General features: G+C 37.1%; 1 pseudogene; it reads left to right on the top strand.

Annotated features, from left to right (window-relative positions):
- The first annotated feature begins 13,205 nt into the window (after positions 1 to 13,205).
- On the top strand, positions 13,206 to 17,397 carry LOC137713827 (probable 3-deoxy-D-manno-octulosonic acid transferase, mitochondrial; annotated as a pseudogene).
- Positions 17,398 to 22,212: the final 4,815 nt, after the last annotated feature.

Consider the following 22,212-nt stretch of genomic DNA (forward strand, 5'->3'; position numbering starts at 1 on the left):
GACAAGTAATCCAAAAGTCATGCAACAAACAATAATCACAAGGAATATACAAACACTAAGAGGCAATAATAATAATCCAAATTAAACATGAACGAAACAGAAGGTCCAATGGCCACAAATTCGAAATAAAAGATGTAAGAATATGTCCAGAGTATACCGCTAAATGGAAGTACTAGTGAAAGGTAAGACATTAAGTTACAATTATTCATAAAGAAGCCATACGCAAGTGGAAGAACGCAAGATCACTTGTAAGGAAAAGCCTCGAAGCTTAAGTCGTAATCCTCGTCACTAGGTCTTGAGGGGGCACAAAAACAAAAGGCGAGTGGACCATAATTTATACTAATACTAATAATAATAAAACCAATTTCTTTCTGAACATACTAACCCTCTGTTTTGAAAACGTATATAATACTATATAATAGGTTTTTCTAAAAATTCTACATGCTATAAAAACTTTCATACGATAAAATCATCTCTAAAAGTGATAATGAAACGCTCGAAGGCAAAGCCAATAAGTCTCAAAAATTAACACGACGATGTACTCAACTAGGGGTATCATAGTCGCCCAAAGGCATAACCATCACCCGAAAGCGAAGCTGTACGACATTGGGTTACGCTAGTGAAGAAATATGGTAGGTCCTATCACCTGAAGGTGAAGCTGTATGACTCTGGGTTACACCAGATAAGGAATATATATATATACACACACACACACACACATAACACACCGACACTAGCCGTGGCTAGTGAAGCTGTCCGACACTGGGAGTATGTCATAAAGATCCTCAACTATGTCCTATGGCCATAGACGTCTATGTGTTGTATGATTACCCACTAGATATGCACAAGCCATGAACAAGCCATGCACACCATGCACAAAACTAAAATGACGAAAATACCCACATATAAATTGTAAAAACTCACAGTGACGACCATTTTTTTTGGTTGGAAAAGAAGGATGTCGAGAGAGAGGTCTGAACTATAGGTTTTTTGGTTGAGCTCAAGTGTGTGAGCCTTGATTTCGAAGAGAGAGAAGTGCATAGAGAGGTTAGAAGAGTGAGCTGGGTGTTGGGTTGAACCCATACCTCTAGTTTTGAACACAGGGATGTCAAGAGAAAGGTGAGAAGAGTGAGGTTGGGTTTTTGGGGTTTAAGCTCATATTTGTGAGCTATGTCTGTTATTCTTCTATAACCAAACACAACAAATTGTTCCATCCTTAAAGATAGGAGGTTTGTACCATATTTTCTGTTTTGGCTGGAAAGTTTCATTTTTTCCTGCAACTGAAGCTTCGTAGGCATATTAAGTTAGGGTGTTTAGTTCCAAGTTTCTACATCAATGATTTATGGAATAAATGGGTTGTTTGTAATGTGAATCAATACTTATAAGCTAGGGTTTGTGTTTCATTTTGGGGCCTATGGGTTGTGGAATGAACTTTACTTTTTGACATGCTACAAAACTGGGATGGAACACCTTATGGTTCAAGTGTTGAATTGCAAAAAATTCTGAAATTTTTTTTAGTAATTTGCATGTGGTGTGCATATGGTGTGCATGGTTATTAACGACAACAAGTATTATGTTTTCCACGTGCACGGTTAAGCAGTAGTTGATATTCGTAACAAGACTTTAAAAATTGTCACTGTAACCTTATGTACGTAACAGTTATATTTTAGTTGTATCACTATACCAATAGGTTGCTGTTAAAGTTTCTTATTAATGCAAAAAATAGGCCATTACTCGATCACCAGTTATGTGCATACCATGTGCATGAAATGAATATATGATGTGTATTCTGTGTGCATATCGTGTATATGATGCTTATTTACATATTTGATACTCTTCACATTAACATAGTTTAGGACATAATAGGTTTTGAAGATAACAAGGATACATAGATCTATATTTTTCAACGACTTCTTCGAGTCAACAGAGCTAAACAATGACATAGGATTTGCCTTGGGTGACCCCGAAAATAAGGAGGTTCCATGTTGTACCACCCATGGAACTCGGTGGTTAAAACCCTTAGTTTCATGTCTGAACTTGGACATATTGGTGTTGTGAATTGTTTTAGCTATCTAAGAATTGTAATGGCTTTTTTGGTATAGAGATAATGGTTATGGAAAACAAGTGTGAGAAGCCTATTTATACAAGTGTATCATTGATGTGGAAGAAAACCGATCGGGTAAAAAAGGGATTGTGTTGAAAGTGTTAGTGTGGTGAGGATTTGTTGCACGTGACCTACAAAAGTTGTAGGAATCCCAGCACTCCTTTTTTGTCCCTTCTACTACTTGATTTCCAACATATGGGTTAGTGTTTTGTCAAATCTCACACCCCCTACTTCATTTCCAACATATAGCTATTAACTCCTACTACTTCATTTTCAACATTTATGGCGTGTTTACGTAACTGTAATCAAAATAGAGGAATTGGATTGAGGAAGAATTGAATTGAGGAGGAGTCAGAATCGAATTCCTGTTAAAGCTGTTTACTTAAATGTTCTGGAATTAGAGTAAAAATAAAACAAAATTCATATAAGTTGTTTACTAGTTCACCTAAATTGGAATGAAAATTAATATGATTACTAAAATACCCTTAATCTAAATAATAGAAAAAATCATAAGTTTTTAATACAATTTCACTCACACACACACACACACACACACACACATATATATATATATATATATATGTATAGTTTTATTAAAATATTAACCATTCTCGTTGGAAAATATTGGAATATATTGGTTGGCACACCATCAGAGTACATCATCATTTTTTTTTAGTCCCTTTTCGCTTCGTTCTCTCTATCCGTTCTCTTTAGCTCTCTCTCTCAATCTCTTTAGCTATTTCTCATTCTCTCCATCTAAGCAGCAAACCTTCCATAAACACAGCAGCATACCCAGAAGCATACCCAGCTTCCTGCAGTTCAAAAGTGTTGGAAATGTGCCCTAAAACCAATCATATGATGATACTTTACAGACATTTCACAAAGTTAAACTAATGTAGTTTAAATGTAAAGGGCAAAGATTATTGTTTGAGCCGTCTCATATAAATGTTATATGCTTAAACGATAAGTCCAAGGAATATGTGATTGGAAGAATACGATCTAAAGAAGTTAGATTCATGAGACCATTCTTTCGTTGACACATCCTAAACGTTCCTGATCATAGGATTGTCAATTGGGCATTGACAGTCCGTTAAGATCAGTACGTGCTATGTCTTCTCTCAGGGAGAGTGACTAGTCTCGAGTCATTGGTGTGTGTGACATCAAGACAAGTACGTAGGTGCTCAATAGAGAATGAGTTCACTGAACACGATCAACGAAGAGTTCTCATATTCATGTCACATGAGAACTCATGGTTGGGATAATGCAAATTAGTCTTTTGACCTGAGGCATCACAGTTGTCTTGTGGTTAGGTCCTTAATCTTTGATTATGTCAAAGTCACTCCATCAGGAGGGTGTCCACGGCATCGTTGGGGTTAAGCCACTTAGCCATGGAGGCAAGTGAATGCGCAACAAGGGATCTCTAACCTTCAAACTGTTTGAGGGAGAATACTCTATGATATGATTAAGAATCTTTGGCCAAAGTATGAATGAGATTTAGGAATGTGTTCCAAATCACATTCAAGGTAATCATATAAGCACAAGACTCACATTGGATAGTAGACATGAATAAACTATCAAACCAAACAATGTGGTTAAGAGTATTGTATTAGAGAAAGACCGTATTGCATTTGTAATCCTAAAACTGAATAGGTTCTCCACCTCTTCTGATTAGCTTGGGTAACCATGACATGCTGCTAGGCGTCAACTATGGTTTGTGGAAGCCCTAAAAGTGTATTATCACTAACGGGAGAATTGAAAGTAAGTTTCAATTCACAATCGATTAGAAAGAGTTTTAATCGCCCACTGCCTCGCTAAAAGGAACCTAATGGATCGTTCACCGAGTAAGGTAGAGTTTGAAGAAACAACGGAGATGAGTAAGAATAATTAAATGGTTTAATTATTTATCTAAGGCTAGGATTAATTAATATGTTAATTAATCAAACGAATAAGTTCGTTAAAGATCTCGGGTTAGTTTTGGGCCGCAAGACCCAATGGGATTTGAATGTCAAGCCCATTAACTCAAGTTGTATGACAACTTGAATAAACAAAGGGCTTGAAAGCCCAATAAACCCTATAGGCCGGCCATGTTAGAAGAATAGGGCTTTTGGTCCATTAGGTCACTTATTTGAAGGGACTATATAAAGGACTTTATAGCCTAAAATTCATTAAGGGTTGTTTTTGGGGAAAGGATGAGAACACAAGCTCTCCTTTCTCTCTAAAATTTCGGCCACCTTGGAGGGATCATCTAGCAATCAAACTCCTCCAAGGTCACTCATTTCTTCTTCATTATGCCTTGGTGATGAATCATTAGAGGTTCTCAATTTTGGGAACTTTGGAGAAACCTTTTTCATCCATCCAAATCCATAGATCTAAGATGCAAGGAATGAAGGCCCTCTCTTTGGGTGATTAGCCTTTGTTTAAATACAAAGAGGAATCTACAAAGGTATATATTTCAACTCACTTTGTTTTGAGTTGATTACTGGTTCACCATTTTACTAGGCTTTGAACATTCATGGGTAATGTTTTGTTTTTAAGTGCATGCTAGCATGATTCCGCCTTTAATTTGTTAATTGCATGCTAATGATGTTGCTTAAATGAACATGTCGTCTTCCAAAATAATCCTTCAGAAAGATTTGAGGGGCGGTCGCCGCTCCTTGTTCCTCTGTAGCTTCGCCAGTGGGTGATAGGTCTTGGTAGTCTCGGAGGTAATGCGGTAGTCTGCATTGGTTAAGGGTGGGATGGGTGTGTGCTTTGGGTGGTTGAATCGTGGGAGGCAGATGGGAGGGGAGGGCAATTTTGGTAGAGAAGTTTGATTCCAGATGCTGGCTTTCTTCCGGAATTCAATTACCACCTTCAAGTCAGTATCTGGATTCTGGGAATATCAGGAATCCGATTATTGATTTTGGGTGGAGCCCACTAATTTTTTCATTCCCAAAATTTGGTAAACGCCGGAATCGCTTGGATAGGAATTCAATTCCCTTTCTTCTACCTCCATTCTGGTTTGGTAAACACGTCATTAATGTAATAATATAGGTTAGGGAAATTGATCAGTGGCAGAGCCACTTCGATGGTAGGGTTGGTCGGCCCATCCTACAATTTTTGTAATATATATTAATTGTGTGCAATTATAAACAATAGTAAGTGTCATGTTAGTTGGTGAGTATACTTTTGTAGTTTCAACAAGGCAGGGATTCAAAACTTGATGGTTTTTACATCTTTTTTGTCTTTTCCTAAACCCAACCTTATGTTTTACCATATAAATTTCAATTCCTTTTTGGTTCTATACAATTTAGAGGAAGATGTAATGGATCCGTAGATCTAACTGTGTTCAAAGAAAATGTCATAGTTATATAGTTTTGAGTCATGATTTTAATTTTTTTTTATATTTATTTAATACAATAATTTTTTTGTTAAAGCTAGTAAACAAGTTTTGAGTCATGACTTTAATTTCATATATACTTTAAAGCTCCATCTCTCCTATTTCAGTAAAATTGACCATCCTCATGTGTCTTAGAAATCCCATAAGCAGCTCCCTAGCCAAGGAGGCTTTTACATATCATGTGCATATAGTGTGCATATCATGTGCATATAGTATGCATATAATGTGCATATCATGTACATATAATTGATGTATTTGTGTTGGACTATGATTATGATAACATGGTTTTGTATGTATAACTAACATGGATTTGTATATATACCTAACAATGGGCCATTATTCTAGAATTATTGACCTTATAATTCATGTATTTGTGTTTGAATAAGATTATGAAAACATGGTTTTCATAATATGTGTAATCATGTGTGAAGATACACCGTAACTTTGCTGTATTAGTAGACATAATATTGTAGTGAAATAGATTAATTAATCAATAAAGAAGAAAAAAACTTTTTATTTTATAAATAAATTAATTAATTGTAAAGGATATGATTGTTGGGTATTTGATGGGTTAGTTAATTAACTTGACTAACGAAGTAAATTTTCCTTTTCTTTTTCAACTAGTGCTTCATACTTACGCTTTCAGCTATGCATTAGGTGTTTGTGCTTTGCTGATTTGCACAACGCCTCGTTCAGCTGTTGTTGTAATGCAACCAATGTGGACTCCTTTCTGAGACACTTTTGATGCCACACATTAATAAAGCGTGAGTTGGCAGAAAATTTCGTCTTTGATTAAGCAATTTGATTGGTCGGATCATCGGAATCACCGTCACTCCCCGAAAGAGCCATGACATGTGTGCCTAAACCATGGCTACAAAATTGTTCTTACTTGCATTTATAGATAATCGATTTAGATGTCATTAAATGGCATAGCAGGCCATAAAGGGATGGAAACAGACTGTCTGTTTACAACTAGTTTGTCTGCAATACTCTTTCCAATTGCTTACCTTTTTTTTTGTATAACTACATTAAGAATGTATCGCGGACAAACCAAGTGTTGTCTAATGACTTGTTCTTGCTTTCCATTTATAGATGATCAATTTAGATGTCATTGAATGTGAGACCAACAAATATTGGATGAAATTGATTGATTCATGGTTGCCTATTGTAGGTATATGATGGCTTGTGAACAGTGGTGTTCAGCTATCAAGAACTAAGTTTCCAACTTCTTGTTCATAAAAAATCCTTCCAAATCCCAAACATTTTACTGTAACAACATTAAGAATGTGTCGTAATGGCAACAAAATGTTTAGTTCGTATACTGTCACATTTAATAGGGCAAAAAAATTGACAGTTTTGTATACTTGTGTGTTTATGAGCACTTATGAAGACCATTGTCTGCCCTCACGCAGTCTTGTCACTTTGGTCCTTCAAGTAGCAGAAAATAACTTTTCAAACACAGAAATGAGACAAAAAATTAGTACTACACAGAAATATGTGACCACTCCCACATCCAATGTTCAAGAAAGTGTACAAACATTTGTGTTCCAAAAAAACATGTACTCATCCCACTCCCACATCCATTATTGAAGACATACTACAAACATTTGTGTTCCAATAAACATGTAATCGTCCCACTCCCACTCCCACATCCAATTTGGAAGACATTCTACAAACATTTGTGTTCCAAAAAACATGTACTCATCCCATTCCTACATCTAATTATGAAGACATTGTACAAACATTTATGTTCCAAAAAAACATGTACTCATCACAGTCCCATGAACTTCAATAGGTGTTTAGGAATCCCGAGAATGCTGAGGTCATACACTCTGAACTAACTCTGTTGTTTGGTGAAGCTGTTAAAAACCTCTTCTTTGTCGACAGTTTTGGCAATGGTTGGTTTGAGTTAGAGTTCATCGACGAGGATGAACTGGAAAACATGGTGGAGGGACGTCCGTGGTTTGTGAGGGGCCAAATCTTCCACTTAAAAAGGTGGACATAAGACTTTAGGGAATCAGACTCTATATCTTACTTGAGGGTATGAGTTAAAATCCCTTAAATGCAATGTAGGGAGCTGAACATCTTAAAGACTATCACTAAACTCATCGGGGACCTTATTAGGCTTAATGACCCTTGTATTAATTCCCTGAATTGAATGGCCATAAGGGTGTTAATGAAAGTGGTTGTTCGTCTCCCTTTCAAGTGGGTCGTGGTGGTGAACGAGGACAAAGACTTGCCAACTTTCCACAGTTATGAGGGTTTGTTTGAGGTTTGCTCATACTATGGATGAGAACAATACTCAAATGCGATTGTGAAGTTAATGTGTTGGATGCCAGTTGATTTATGGTTAACAAGGTGTTTGGAGATGAGCCAAACATACTACCTCCAAGGTAAAAAAAAAAAAAAAAAAAAAAAAAAAAAAAAAGGGATAATGAAGGTGACTGTGAAGATGAAAGTGAGGGTAAAGGTGAGGCTGCAGGTCCAAGTGATGGCATGGGTACAAATAATTGATGACGCTGGATGAAGTGATCAAGTGGTCAAGTAGGTTTAAGCAGTTTAGATTTAATTTTACCATATTTTAATTAATGTTTTAGTTTTAGTGTGTTATGTTGAACTTTTTTTATGTATTATTGTGTTATGTCAAACGATTAAATTTCATTTTAGCATGTTTTAATTTATGTTTATGTTTAAGCAGGTTGGTTTTAGGTTTGTAATGTTTATGTTTAAGAAGGTTAGTTTTAGTGTGTTATGTGGGATGTTTCCATCGCTGTGTACTTTACAATTTATTTTGACAGTTTCAGTTTCATTGTCTCGTATTATTTGTGCATGACCATTTCCTACTACTCCATCACAAAAATTCATAACAGATAAGGATAGTTTCATCGACTTTCACCTAGTTTCATAACACATAAATAGTGGTTTTAAAAATTGTCTTTCAAATTCATTCAACTTGACTTATCCATAACAACAAATCATCTGGAAGGATATAATGAAAGCATCACCATACCCATTACATTCTTTCACACCAAGTACAAAATTGGACAAATAATTGAAATTTATTTCAAATTTACTTTGTCTGAATCTGTTTCACTGTCTAACTTATTTGAGGAAGACCCTTTCATGGTACACCAACTTGCTCTAGGTACACATTATGGTTCACAAATATTCATATCGCATAATGAAGGTTTGATAAATTGTCACACACTTTCACAACACATAAGGGATGGTTTGAAAAAGTGACTTTCAAATTCATTCCACTTAACTGACCCATAACAACAAATAATCTGGAATGAGATAATCAAAGCATCCCCAAACCCATTAAATTCATCCACACCAAGTAAATAAATGGACAAATAATGTAACATCATCCACAATGAAAGACTTGCACCTCAATTAATATTCATCCCAACTAATGGAACTTGTCTTAACAAAATAAAAATATATACATCACCACATATTCACAATATAATACTTGTTTTATCGGCTACAAGATTACATTGACAACCATTGAGTCATCCAGCACCACCTAGACATTATGCACTCATGCAACATGCAACTGCCTTCCTCAATCGGAATGCAGGGACATTTTGCGGTTTAATAACATCGAGAGGAAGACCAGTAGACAAGAACTCTATCACTTTTAAAGTGAAAATCCCACAGTCTCCCCATGCCACCAACAAGTTTCAGAAATAATTTACACACAATTCAATCATTTAACTTAACTAACAATTCAATAAATTTTTAACTGACTCGTTGTTTTGTTGTGGACCTCTTCGACTTACAACGATGGGGCCAAAGTCCCTCCTTCACCTCCTTTGACACGCTTCGAAGGACATCAGGTAACACATAAGAAATTGGAGCCAATTTCATCGTCGCTTTCTCGGAGTGCGTTGTTGATCTTAAGAAGTCATGCACAATGATTCTTAAAGCTTTCAAGTTCATCTTGATAGCAACCATGGTTATCAATGTAGAGGGGCATGACATGATTCGACCAACAAAGATGTAGATAATAGCTTCTCATCCCCCTTCACCGTTTTCAAAATGACAAGTAAGAATGGAGTGCACGATTCACGCTAACAGTATATCTGTAAACAGTCAAAGTATAAAGTAAAAGACATGTACAACACTTTTACTGCCCAAAATCATACTCAACATCAGAATTGCACATATTTACATAATTAGCATAGATTATCTTGGATAGTTTACCAGAAACCAATCGTTTGTGTTGGTGCTCAACATTGTCCCTACCCTCCGAGCCTCTTCGCCATGCTTCTGGAGAAGATACAATTGAAAATGATTGAGCTAAAATGCACAATTTTTACTTAAACTTTCACACCAACACAATCCCAACAGTATGGAAACACACAATCAAGAACAGGGTTTATGGACTTACATCGATTGACAACCACCGTTCCTTGTCAATGAGCAGTCTCCAAAAGTTTGTCTCCTGCCATCATATTCTCAAACGGGCAATCGGAGTAACAATGTCACAAAAAAACATTGATCGTCATCATTATAGTCGTTTACTGAATATAAATTCTAATGCACCAAAAGCAGAACACAATGATCACTTACTTGTTCCCAGCATTCTTCAAACTATGGAATTGATAGAAATACTAAAGTGCCTCAACCACATAGCCTGAGTCTATTGCTTTAAATGCCGCTCCTCTTTGCAAAACATGTTCCCTCAACTCACCGTCTTGGATTTTTTTGCACTTTGTCACGTCAAATATCAATGTCGTGTAATGCACCACTTTGGTCTTCTTTTTGGCTCCTCCTTTGGTGACCCAATCTTTGCTGCCGCCCCAGTGTAGTGAACTTTCCTCTTCGTTCCAATGTGCTCACCCTCAAGTGTGTAAATAACAACATCATCATCGGAACTCTAAACTTTTGCGTGCTTGTGCGTTATCCTTTCTCCGACCAGTGCAAGCACCATATGGCACACATCTGCGAGACTTTCCAAATGAGCAGTCCCTACAAGTTCCTGGAAACCTACTTCCTCCACACATTTCCTTCCCTCTTGATCCCTCGGTTTCCTCCTATTTGCCTTTTTCACCCCTGTTTTGACCACCCTCTAATTCTTCTTTGGTTTCCTGGAGACCATTTCATGCACTGCCGCAAATTTCACCACCATCTTCTTCTTCTTTTTCCTGTTTTTTACCTACTTTTTTCCCCTCTTCTTCTTCTTCTTCTTCTTCTTCTTCTACTACTTCCTATTCCTCCTTAACTTCCCTCATCAATGCTTTCACCTCCTCCATCAACTCTTCCACCTTCTTCAACACATTCCTTTGAAAAATATCCTTTTGTGGGCCAAATGCCCTACAACCACCTTCAACTTCTTCTTCTTCTTCTTCCTCCATCAAATCTTCCACCTTCTTCAACACATTCCTCTAAAAAATATCCTTTCATGGGCCAAACACCCCACAACCACCTTCTTCTTCTTCTTCTTCTTCTTCTTCTTCTTCTTCTTCTTCTTCTTATTCTTCCCCACCGCTTGTCATTTATTGCCAGTCATCACAATTACATTTCTCAAAACAAGCATTCATAAACATTCAAAAACATTCACATAGATATTCAAATATTTTCACAATCCTTCATAAAAGTTCATAACTTTTGAAATAAGGCCATACCTCTCAGCTCTTAGTTATGTACATCTAGACCTGTTCATTAATCGGCTACTTATTCTTTGTTGACCACCGAGGAATTCTTGGGATGGCTGCAGGATTAGTCATCTTGCAATAGCGAAGTGGCTTCTCCAGTTGCGCAATTATTTTGTATGCCTACATTTGCACGTACACTGAATTAGTGCTTATCACAATCACAACAACTTGACCCTTATGAGTACTCAATCAAACCAACAAATTGTACCTAAAAGGAATAACTAAACTCTTAGTAGCACCATTTGAATCTTTGCCTCCTTTTACTTCCCCTCGGTTGTTCCTCTTCATCCTCCTCATCTCATTCCACATCACCATCCCATCTTCCTCTCCTCTCCTAACAGCAGCAAAACAGAGGTTGTCATGTAGTTATTCGAATGATACCTCACCCCATGTATAAGTGTTGAACCTATCTATGTCCTCCACGAGGTCCAAGTACTCTAGGTTCACACCCACATTACTCTTTACCCCTCTCAACACACCTTCGGTGAAGCAAACCAGCCTCATCTTCAACGCATCATCCTCATTCTTTAAACACCATTTAAAGCTTGACACATATCAGTAAAACCTTTTTGGTAGCTTTCTTGGGGGCAGTCTTCACTTCACCTTTGCCATTCACACCTTTACCCTTACCCTTGCTACTATCTCCAACAAAACCAAATTTTTGAGGAAAATACTTAGGCAACAACCTAATGTTGGAAGGCTTAACCTATAAGGTTCGTCACAATAGAGCCCTGTAATGAGGCAAAAGTCCTTTTTTGTGAACCGGGTGACCTCATAGCCTATTAAATATGTGAGTCCCTCTAGGTCTTTCACCCCCTAATTTGCCACTCTACAGATCCATAATTCATGCACCAACTACCCACTAAAGGTTAATCTATCAACACTCTCCAAGTGTCCAAAGTATAAGGACCTAAAATCAGCAAGATGTGCATCATTAAACTTGTGACACAAGACTCCTAGGACATGACTAGCTTAAGAAAGGTTGTTAACCCTTCCCCTATAAGATTCTTTCTCTTTTGTTGCGAGTTCAACCACCTGATTTGCCATCTCCTGTACACATAATAATACAAGCATTCATGACAACCAAATTGAACAACATATACCCTGAGAACAACCAAATACGACAATGCTTATCATTGACACAACAAGTTCTCATAGCTATACATCTACTATGAAAATACTTTCATGAGTTAAGAAATACCAAATCAATTCATAAAATTAACAAAGATTCATCGACAAAAATCATTCACAACTCAACAATATAAATTCAACAAAACAAATTGAAGCACATATATCGTGTACACAACCTGTCAACCACAGTTCATAAACCTACATCTCACCAAATATATACTTCCACATCAACTAATTTCATCAACCCACTAGCATAATTAACCATAAACACTAAAAAAAGTACATAATTTTACATATATAATGAAATTATTTTCTAGGGTTCCAAATTTCAAATTTAGTTTCTGGAATCAAGTTTGTCATCGACTTTTGCGGAAACAATGACTCTGAACCCACTCCAATCAAGGAACCACCGAAATTTTTTCCATGTAAGTAACTGCTAACCCTCAAACCAAAGATGTTTGAATGTCGAAGTGCACTGAGTCTGGAGACAGGAATCACAACAATACTCCAACTGGGTTTCAAACGGCAACGAACTTTTCGAACACTACCAAGGTTTTGAATGAGCACGATGTTGGGATGAGAAGGAGATTTTTGCGAGGAGAAGAAAATTTTAAGGTTTCAACTGTTGCTTCTGGTTTCAACTGTTGTTGTCGTGGGGAGGGAGGGGGAGAGTTTAGTTCCCTAATTTTTTGAATTCTTGCAGATACCGTTTTCATTAACTCACAGATCTTTTTTAACCCGGTTTTACACTAAGCCCTTTCTGATGGATTCATTTTCAACCGTTCAAATTTAATCCTACAGTCCACATTCTATCCGCACGCAATGTCCGCAAATCTCTGTCCTCACCTTAGAAATCGCGTTCTTGACAATGTAATGGTGTTCGGCAAGCTTTGTGCAGAAGATTTTATACGGGCCCAATCACAAAGTGCTGCCCCAAAACGAAAAACTTCTGGGTCTGGCCCACGAACCAAGTCCGTATGTACTCTGCAATTCTGCTCAGTGAAAGAAAATTACAGAAGAGAAATGGCGGCAACGAAGAGCAAGGCAGTCTACAATGTTTACAGAGCGCTGACCCATGGTCTATCACCATTGCTGTACCTTCACCTCCACTGGCGGAAACTCCGAGGCCTCGAGCACCCACTCCGATGGCGTGAGCGTCTGGGCCGACCTTCCCTCCCTCGCCCCGAAGGCCCACTCATCTGGTTCCACGCCGTCTCATTAGGTTTCCTCCCATCCTATCCTATCCAATCTATGTCATTCCTTCAGCTAATTTCATCTCCGTTCCCCCTGTTTGATTACCGGGAAAGTGGAGGGAAAAGAATATAGAGATATTGAGCTTAATCAATCTTTAATTGTGATTAATTATTGTGGCGTAATTAAAAACTGGACCCAGGTGAAGGAATGGCTGCGATTCCGGTGATCAAGCAATGCATTGAGCGGAGGCCTGATTTAACTATTCTGATGACCACTACGACGTCATCTGCGTTGTAAGAACAAAACTCATCTCCCCATTTAACGTGTAATTCTGAATTTATTTATAATTTTTCATTTCGCTACATTTGCAGTGGAGTAATAGAGAAACGTCTTCCAACTGGCGTCTTACATCAGGTACTCTTTTAATAAATATATGTTTGTATTTTGCGAAATTCGTGACTTTCGCAGCATTCAAAAATTCGATAGATTTTTCTGATCAATTCAATCATTAGATGTAACGCTACATTCGGGGTCATAACGCCTAATTTCTACCTACAATTTTAATACAATGCAGCTGGAATTGTTAACAAATTGAATACATTTATATGTTGTATAGAGTATAGAGATAGATATGTTACTAGCTTATGTAATAGATGGGAATTTGGAAACAATGCTTGGTTTCATCTATCGGTGTCCTTATGGTGACGATGAATATTACTATTGTTCTCTATGTCTTAACTGAAAGTACCGATAGCATATTTCTGATTGTGACACACTCAACTTTCAATTGATCAAGTTTGCGCCGGTCGATACACCTTCTGCTGTGGACTCATTCCTTGGTTACTGGAAGCCAAATGCGATTGTGCTTTTGGAGAGTGAACTATGGCCAAATTTAATTATGTCTGCTTCAGAAAAGGGTGTAAGTTATCTTATCCTGTTGTGAATATACTAAATTATGTGAGTGTATTTTTTGAATGATAATGATGGTAATAACACCCAATTAGTACTTAGAAGTGTAGCTCAGTTATTTTTTTAGGTTTACTCTAAATGAGAAAATATTTTCCATCGTTTAATTTTATTTGCATCCAAATTATTGCTTAGCTTGGCTACCTATAACTTGAATACGTAAAGTGCAGTTGGTTTTAGATCATTTATATGATTCATATTTTTTCAGATCATGCTGGCATTGTTAAATGCTTGAGTATCTACTAAATCCTTTAAACGTTGGTCAGGACCAGCGCTTCTTCCTCTTATTTCATTGATGCTATCAAAGTTTTCATTGATCTCCCCATTGGTAAGTGCTGCTACAGATTGCATTGAGTAATCTGTGTCTTCAATTGTCTTCTCACTCTTTTTCTTGCACGCCATAGAGCAATATGCAGGCCATCCACTTTCAGCTGCTGCATGCCCCGCCTTTTGTGATCAACTTTTCTGGTGACCTGAAGTATGGTATGTCTCACAATGAAAACTTGTATATATCCTTTTGGAAGTCAATTGGAAAGTCTAAATGTTGTGTTTTGAATCTGGTATCGTTTCATAACTATAAATTATAGAAACTCTTGAAGAAGGTGATAATCTATCGTAATGCTAGAATTTATTTATTTTTTCTTGTAATGTTCAGTGGTTGGAGAATTTGACATTTCTGAGGGAGAGATCAAAAGCATGGAAGATTTAAAAGTACACTGTGCCCACAGGAAGGTTTGGATGGCTTCTTCCATACATAAGGGGGAAGAAGAAGGTTACTTCTTGCTACTTACTTATCCTTAAGTTCTGGACTGCATATATTGTGTCATGTACATGTAGAGTTTTATTAGAGACCTGACCTGAATCATACAATGTCATGCTGCCTCATTACTGGCAGTCGTTGGTTTCTGAAAGTTTCATACAAGTGCTCGATGATTTTATTACGTGAATGCTAGTGCTATACTGGTGTTTCGTCCTAGTTTGGCGCTTCTTTGGCTTGCAATGTCATTTTCAACTAGAAACTAGTGTTTTTTTATTTTCTTTTTGTTTTGCTTTGTTCATTTCACCTTCCATTTCTTAACCCATTATTTTTTCTTAAAGTAGCGACATTCATCTAAAGAATTGTCAAAAATGTTTTTGCATTCATTTATCAGAATATTCTTTTGCTAGATTATTTCTGTCTGTTGAAAAGCTCACAAATACTATATGCAGTAATACTTGGCATTCACAAAGTGCTGCGACAAGAGTACCCTGACTTGTTAACTATTATTGTGCCTCGACATCCACATCATGGAAAAGAGATTGCTCAAGTATGCCATGCATTCAATTTTATTGATGTTTAACGGAAAAAAATGGTATCTATATGATTGATTTTTCTAAAGGCACAAAACTATATTGAGATTTACTACCTGAAAAAGAGAATGATTGAACATTACATTTATTAGTTTCATTTCATGACATTGCCTTAAATAGTGCAGAAATTGTGGAAAGAAGGGCATGGTGTAGGGTTGAGGTCTCAACGTGATAAACTCTTAGGAGACACAAGTATATATGTGGTGGACACATTAGGTTAGCATATTTTGAAATCTTTTCCCTACATGATTCTTAGACAAATCTTGCGCAGAAATCATACTCTCATAGTTTACCCCTTGTACAGTGGCTCCACAAAAGCATTCTCCCTAACTTCATTATATGTTTTTTCTCTTTGCTTGATTTATAGGTGAATTGAAACACCTTTATAAGTTATCCCCTGTAGCTGTAATTGGAGGTTCCTTCTTTCCTAGCCTTTCTGGCCATAACATATCAGAAGCTGCTGCAGCAGGCTGTGCAACTTTGACTGGTGAGTAGCTGCTACCAGATCAGAGTTTATTGGTTCTTAACATACCATTGATAGCTGCTTTTTCATTTTCATTTCTCAGGTCCTTACATCGGGCATTTTTCAATCATGGTACTGGAAATGCAACGGTTAAATCCTCTGTCAGTTCTGCAGGTGTGAAGAACCTCTATCCTCTGTCCTTCAAAGTATCACTTGTTGAGACTCTTCATACCTCCAAATTATGTTGGCTTTTCAGAAATTTGACTCAATATATAGTGATTTGTATAGGGTGGTGCTATCCACACACCTATTCTTACCTCTCACACACCCCTCCTCAATTTCCGGCCGTTGGATCAAATGAACTGAAGAAGATCAATGGACCAAAATTAACAAGATGTGAGAAGTAAAATGGGGTGTGTGATTCGTGAATAGCATTACTCTTTATTTATCCTTTTCTGGTTTTAATTTTCTTTTACATCAGAAATCTACCTTTTTATTCAGTAGACTTGAATTGAAATATCGGATGTAGATAGGAAATTCATTAAATGTTACGTGTAACCTGTACTCTCTGTTCAGCTGTTTGGGCGAAGCTTTTAGGCAGACATGTCGAATAGGTGATCTTGTACTGCGTGGGTAGAATGGGCTTCGTTCAGTTTAATCATATGTATGTACACGTGTTAGCTTCATTTGTTGCTTTAGTTGCTACTTTTAGTCTCTGTAAATAAGTCATAACATCTGCACCGAGCCTGCTTTTGGGTGGGAAGACGGCCTTTGCACGGTAGTACTGGCTGTCTGGATTGTGGATAATTTCTACTTAGGAATAACTACCTGAACCTGTGATTTCATTAATATTTGTTCTGTCTGCTTATAAGAAAATAAAAAATAAAAATCTGTGTAATTTCTGCAGCTTTTTATGTTAATGGTCTTGCAGGTTGGGGGAAAATTAGAACTTGAAGAAGCTCTTAGAAAGCTGTTTGGTGATGTCAAAGTTCTAGAAGCACATTGTGCTGCAGCAAAACAAGTGTATCATACCCTATCAAGTGGTGTGGTTCAAAACGTTTGGAATCTATTAGATATTCAGATTCTCCAACGAGCTTTGAGCTAAAAAGTAAAAGATCATCATACAACAACAGAAAGGTAGGGTAAAGTTACCACTCCCCTTAGCATCCGAGTGTTTTATGCTTATAGTCAATTAGCATGTCCTAGATTAGTAATTTAGTTAACCTGGGTTTGAGCGTCGTGTTGTTTGTTAAATGTATTCTTCCAAACGACAGCTGATTTTGAGCGTCGTGTTGTTTGTAATTACTATCATCGGGTACAGTATTTAAAATAACTTTTACCCTTCGAGAAAGGTGAAAAAGCGCTTTGGCAACAATATGTTTTCTTTTATTAAATCCTATGATGTGCCTTGATGTCTAATTTCTGTACAAGATACAGATACTTTGCAAGGATAAATGTTAATCCTCATACTGCTTATTCCCTATACACAAGAGATTGCATCTTCACCTGTAAATAAATGAAAACACCAGTATAATGTATATATTTTCAGCAACAGTCTTTTAAAATGCTTAATGCACTTCTTTGATTCAGCACCTTTGTGTCTACTGCTAGCTTGGCATAATGGTATTTCTAGGAAAATAGAAATAATAGCAATCGCAGATAACTGTTGCTGCTGCTTCCACCACTGCTACAATAATCTCTATGCAGCGTGATGAACTTCTCAGAAAGCCATGAAGGGGGCAAGAGAATTGATGGCTGCTCATTCCAACTCCAAGAGAGTGAAGTTTATTTTCAAACAGAAACTCGTCACATGGCATAGCTGAAGGGCCAGAGCTACCATGACCGTACTCTTCGTATTCTTGGTCTAGCAGCTGCTGTAGAACCGGGTGATTCAGGAAATCCACTCTTTCAACAAACCTTCATCTAGCTTCCCCTACTACTACAGCCAAGTGACCAGGAGGGGCATCCCGGGGTGGCTTCTTTTGACCAACTCCGGCAACCCTCAGCTTCACTTGCAACCATTCTTTTTCAGCTTCCAATGTTGCAGATCATGCCTTGTCTAGAATATTGCTACATGGGAGGAGCCATATCAATGTGAAGTGACAACTCAGACATTCTTGATAAGGGTTGTTCAAGGTGGACATGGGTATTTATTCTTGGGGCTCCCCGGTTTTCACTTCAACAATTTATTCATTTACCGTGCAAAGGCCTAAGGGAAAACACAATAAGGTAAAGTATCTTATAACTGCTAATTGCATGATATAAAGATAATATCGAGTGAAACATGTCGAGTGATTTGGGTTTTCTGTTAGATTTCCTGCATTACCACCTTTGCTTAGTTTTTTACTGGGATAAAAGTGAAACCCTGATAACTTGATATGATTGACGTTATCACATCCTAACTTCTTTGTCCATTACACTTTTTGCTAATATGGCAAGCAGTTGGCAGAATTGTAGTACTTCTTTACCTTTTTTTGGTGACTCAATTGTAGAGAACTTGAAATGCAAGGGATCTCTGCATTTGGATGAAATTGAATCCTTAAGATAGGACAGAATTCTGGCTAGCATGTGTCGGTTGGGGAGTCCTTGGGACCATGATCTTATTTTCATGGGCTCTCACAGAGGAGGATTCTCTCCTCTCCTATTCCCATGCACGCATCACATGCATTGGTGGGTGGACATATTCTTCATACCACATACGTATGTAGGAGTCTCTGTTGTATTGTCAAATTTTTCATGCTTTTGCGTATGTGACATGTCCTCTTTTGGGGTGGCAACCCGGGGGTTTGGGTGCCGGTGTTTTATAGTAGAACAATGTATGACAAGTTGTAAAGAATTTAAAGAGTTACATATTTTTCTTTCATGAATTCATGCTGTTTGCTCTAGATTATTTAGGCTTTGTTATGGTTATTTAGAAACAAACTAGCAAAGGGGATATTCTCTAAACCCTATGTTTGGACGAGGAACTTTCAAGGTCTCAAGAAACTTTAAACTCGATTGTTAAAAATGCATTAGGAGAACAATACCAGTGAACTATTCAAACCCTACAATGTTATTACAAAAACACTATAAATGCACTACAAAACACTAAACAAGTACTTTTAAATAACACATTGCACTCAAATGTGTCACAGTTAGTTATTTTCGAATTCTCTATCTAATTTCTGTGGTGCATTCCGAATAAAGTTGGGCTAAGTTCCATGGATTTTAAAGTCCCGCGTTCAAACACACCATAACGGCAACGTTGGTGTTTAGGATTGGATTTAATAGCTCACTAGATTCAAAATATGTTGGAAATAAGAAATGAAAGTCAACTTCTACATTATGTCTAGTTAGAGAAGATAGATGGATTAATCACTGTATCAACATCTTATAACTAATACATAGTCTCCCTTCAATTTGGACAAATTTAGAGTAGGCCTTCATTTCTTACTTCAACATACTTTGAATTTGGCATGTTATCCAATCAATTCTAGGAACTGAAGGTGGCCTAAATTTGATGCTCTTGAACAATTATTTTTTTCGCTTCCATGTTACGTGACAGGTTGAGAGATAAGTAACATTCATTTAAAAATTTGTGTTACATACAAAATTCTAGTTATAACTAAAAGATTGTCGTACATGATATGTTTTAACTGAACAACGGTTCTCATACTCAACTTACTACTTGGCAGGAAAGTCTTAACAAATTTCTTTTCCTTCCATTAGAGATCCAAACATGTGCAAAGCATAAATAGTTTGGAAAGTTAAAAGGTGGATATAATAAGTACTAATTTATTTTTTATCAAATGATAGATTTTGTCAGATTAGATATTAGATTAGCCACTGATAGGGTTCGATCCATACCGTCATGCAAGGGCTCAACTCCTTTTTACCACTGTGGTAAATGGCCACTTGTAATATAATGAGTACTTGATTTCATGGATCAACAACTTGTAGGCAGCTTTTCATCAAGAAGAACCTGAAAGAATTACAGATTAGTCCTTAATTTAGTACCTTTATCTAATCTGCTTTTTGATTACCATATCCAGGTTAGTCTAAATTTAATTTGTTGGTTTGGTCCAAACTCTTAATGCTTCAAAACTAAGGGCAATAAACAAGCAAGCAACAATTAAACTGATAATGTCCCTACCAACCCTGAGACAGTTGACAAAGAACACATTCTGTATTTTGGAAGAGCAACTTGTATGCTACAGGTACATCGTCATGGTCGCATCTTGTGTCAATGATACAAGAATACGTGAAGAAAAATTAATACATAACAGTGTATTATTAGCATGGGATGCTATTGTGACGGTATATCATTGCCATATAAATCCTTGTCCTTATTTGTACCAAATAGAAAGGAACATGGTCATTATGCAAACTTACAGAGAGTAATGTCTTTTCTTTGTTCCCTCTAGTTTTCCATCAATTGGGACATGGAAGCTTGACTTCTCTAGTTTTCCATCAATAGGTCATTTGGAATAAGATAAAGTAATATTTTAACATAAAAGATGAAATTTGAAGAGTTGGTTGAAGAGTGGATTGAAATGACAAATTTTAAAGGGACAATACTTGGTAATCACCAAGGAGTACCCAATATACTAACTTTGTTATGTGGAACAATTATAAAATGACATGTGTCCTTTTAACTCACAAACAACTTAACTTAAACTAGTTGCCAAAGATTCACTACTCTAATATATATCCAAACACCCTTCCTCTCCCTCATTGCCCAACCTTCCATCTCTAGCGAACTACACTCACTATTCTAATATCCAAACACCATTCACTATTGGATACTCGAAGAGTGAAGGTTTGGCTACCAATTTTAGGGCTAGTTTGATATTGTGGGAACATGATTTTCTAGGCCTGTGCACGGGGAAAGAATGATCGGAATGCCCGAAGCCCATGGAATGTAGTCTCGTGGGATAAGCTTAGGCCTACTAAAGATATTATTTCTCTTCCAAGTAAGAAAACCCTAATTAAAGTCAAATTAGGATATCTTTGAGATTAGACAATGTAATCATAATTCTAGGAAGATTGGGTATCTTATCCTAGATTTCCTCCTAGATAGTCTCCCAATTTGATAAAGATCACTTTTCCTACAAGAACTCTCAAGATCCCTATAAATATACTAGCCTGAGTATTTATTAGGAGGACATCGACATCCATCTCTATCTCTAGGGCCAATCAATCTATCTCTTTCCTTTTTTCTGACTTATCTCTAAGTCTATTATTCTCTACAAGACACATATTCTCTTTGTGCTTAACAAAGGCCCTTACACCACCATCAATGCGTAGACACATCCATAGAGAACTCATCTCCCTAACGCCCCATCATAGGCTATTCGTCAAGGATGGTTCATACCATTCTTTCTTAGAACTACACCCGTGGTTTGATTTTCAAAAGAAGGCACAGCCCGCAACTTTCCTAGATTGACGTTTTTTTACGTTTTGGATATTTTGAAGGTCAAGATGGCATATTTCAAGCGGACCAACACGAAAGCAAAGGCAGGTTTTGTTCCATGCGCATCAGGAAGTAAAGGCAGGTTTGGTTTCGTGCGGACCAACACCTCTTCATAAGTTTGACTCATAAACTTCTCATCTAAAGTCTACATGTAACTCAGTTCGAGTCCATCAGCACTCATACTGGGGCAAGTCATCACGCAAAACTCTAGACGCAATGTAATCGTGCCTAAAGCCCAATTTGCACACTTAAATGATTTTCAACGAAAAATTGACTTCCTAGATGAATTTTGATACAAGTTAAGTTGGATATGAAAGCTAAGATGCCTAAGATCACTGTACCAAAATTTTTGCAAATCCAATATTTTCATTTTTGCGTACGAAGATACTCGAAGCTTCATTCCCGTCAGAACTGAGCAACTATGGGAAAATGAAGATTTCAAGGCCTTACCAATTTTTCCAAGTCACATGTCATATATTCCTAGAAGTATAGGAAGCGGAGCTACAATGT

This window comes from Pyrus communis, chromosome 13 (assembly GCF_963583255.1).
Source record: "Pyrus communis chromosome 13, drPyrComm1.1, whole genome shotgun sequence".
In the NCBI taxonomy this organism is placed as follows: Eukaryota; Viridiplantae; Streptophyta; class Magnoliopsida; order Rosales; family Rosaceae; genus Pyrus; species Pyrus communis.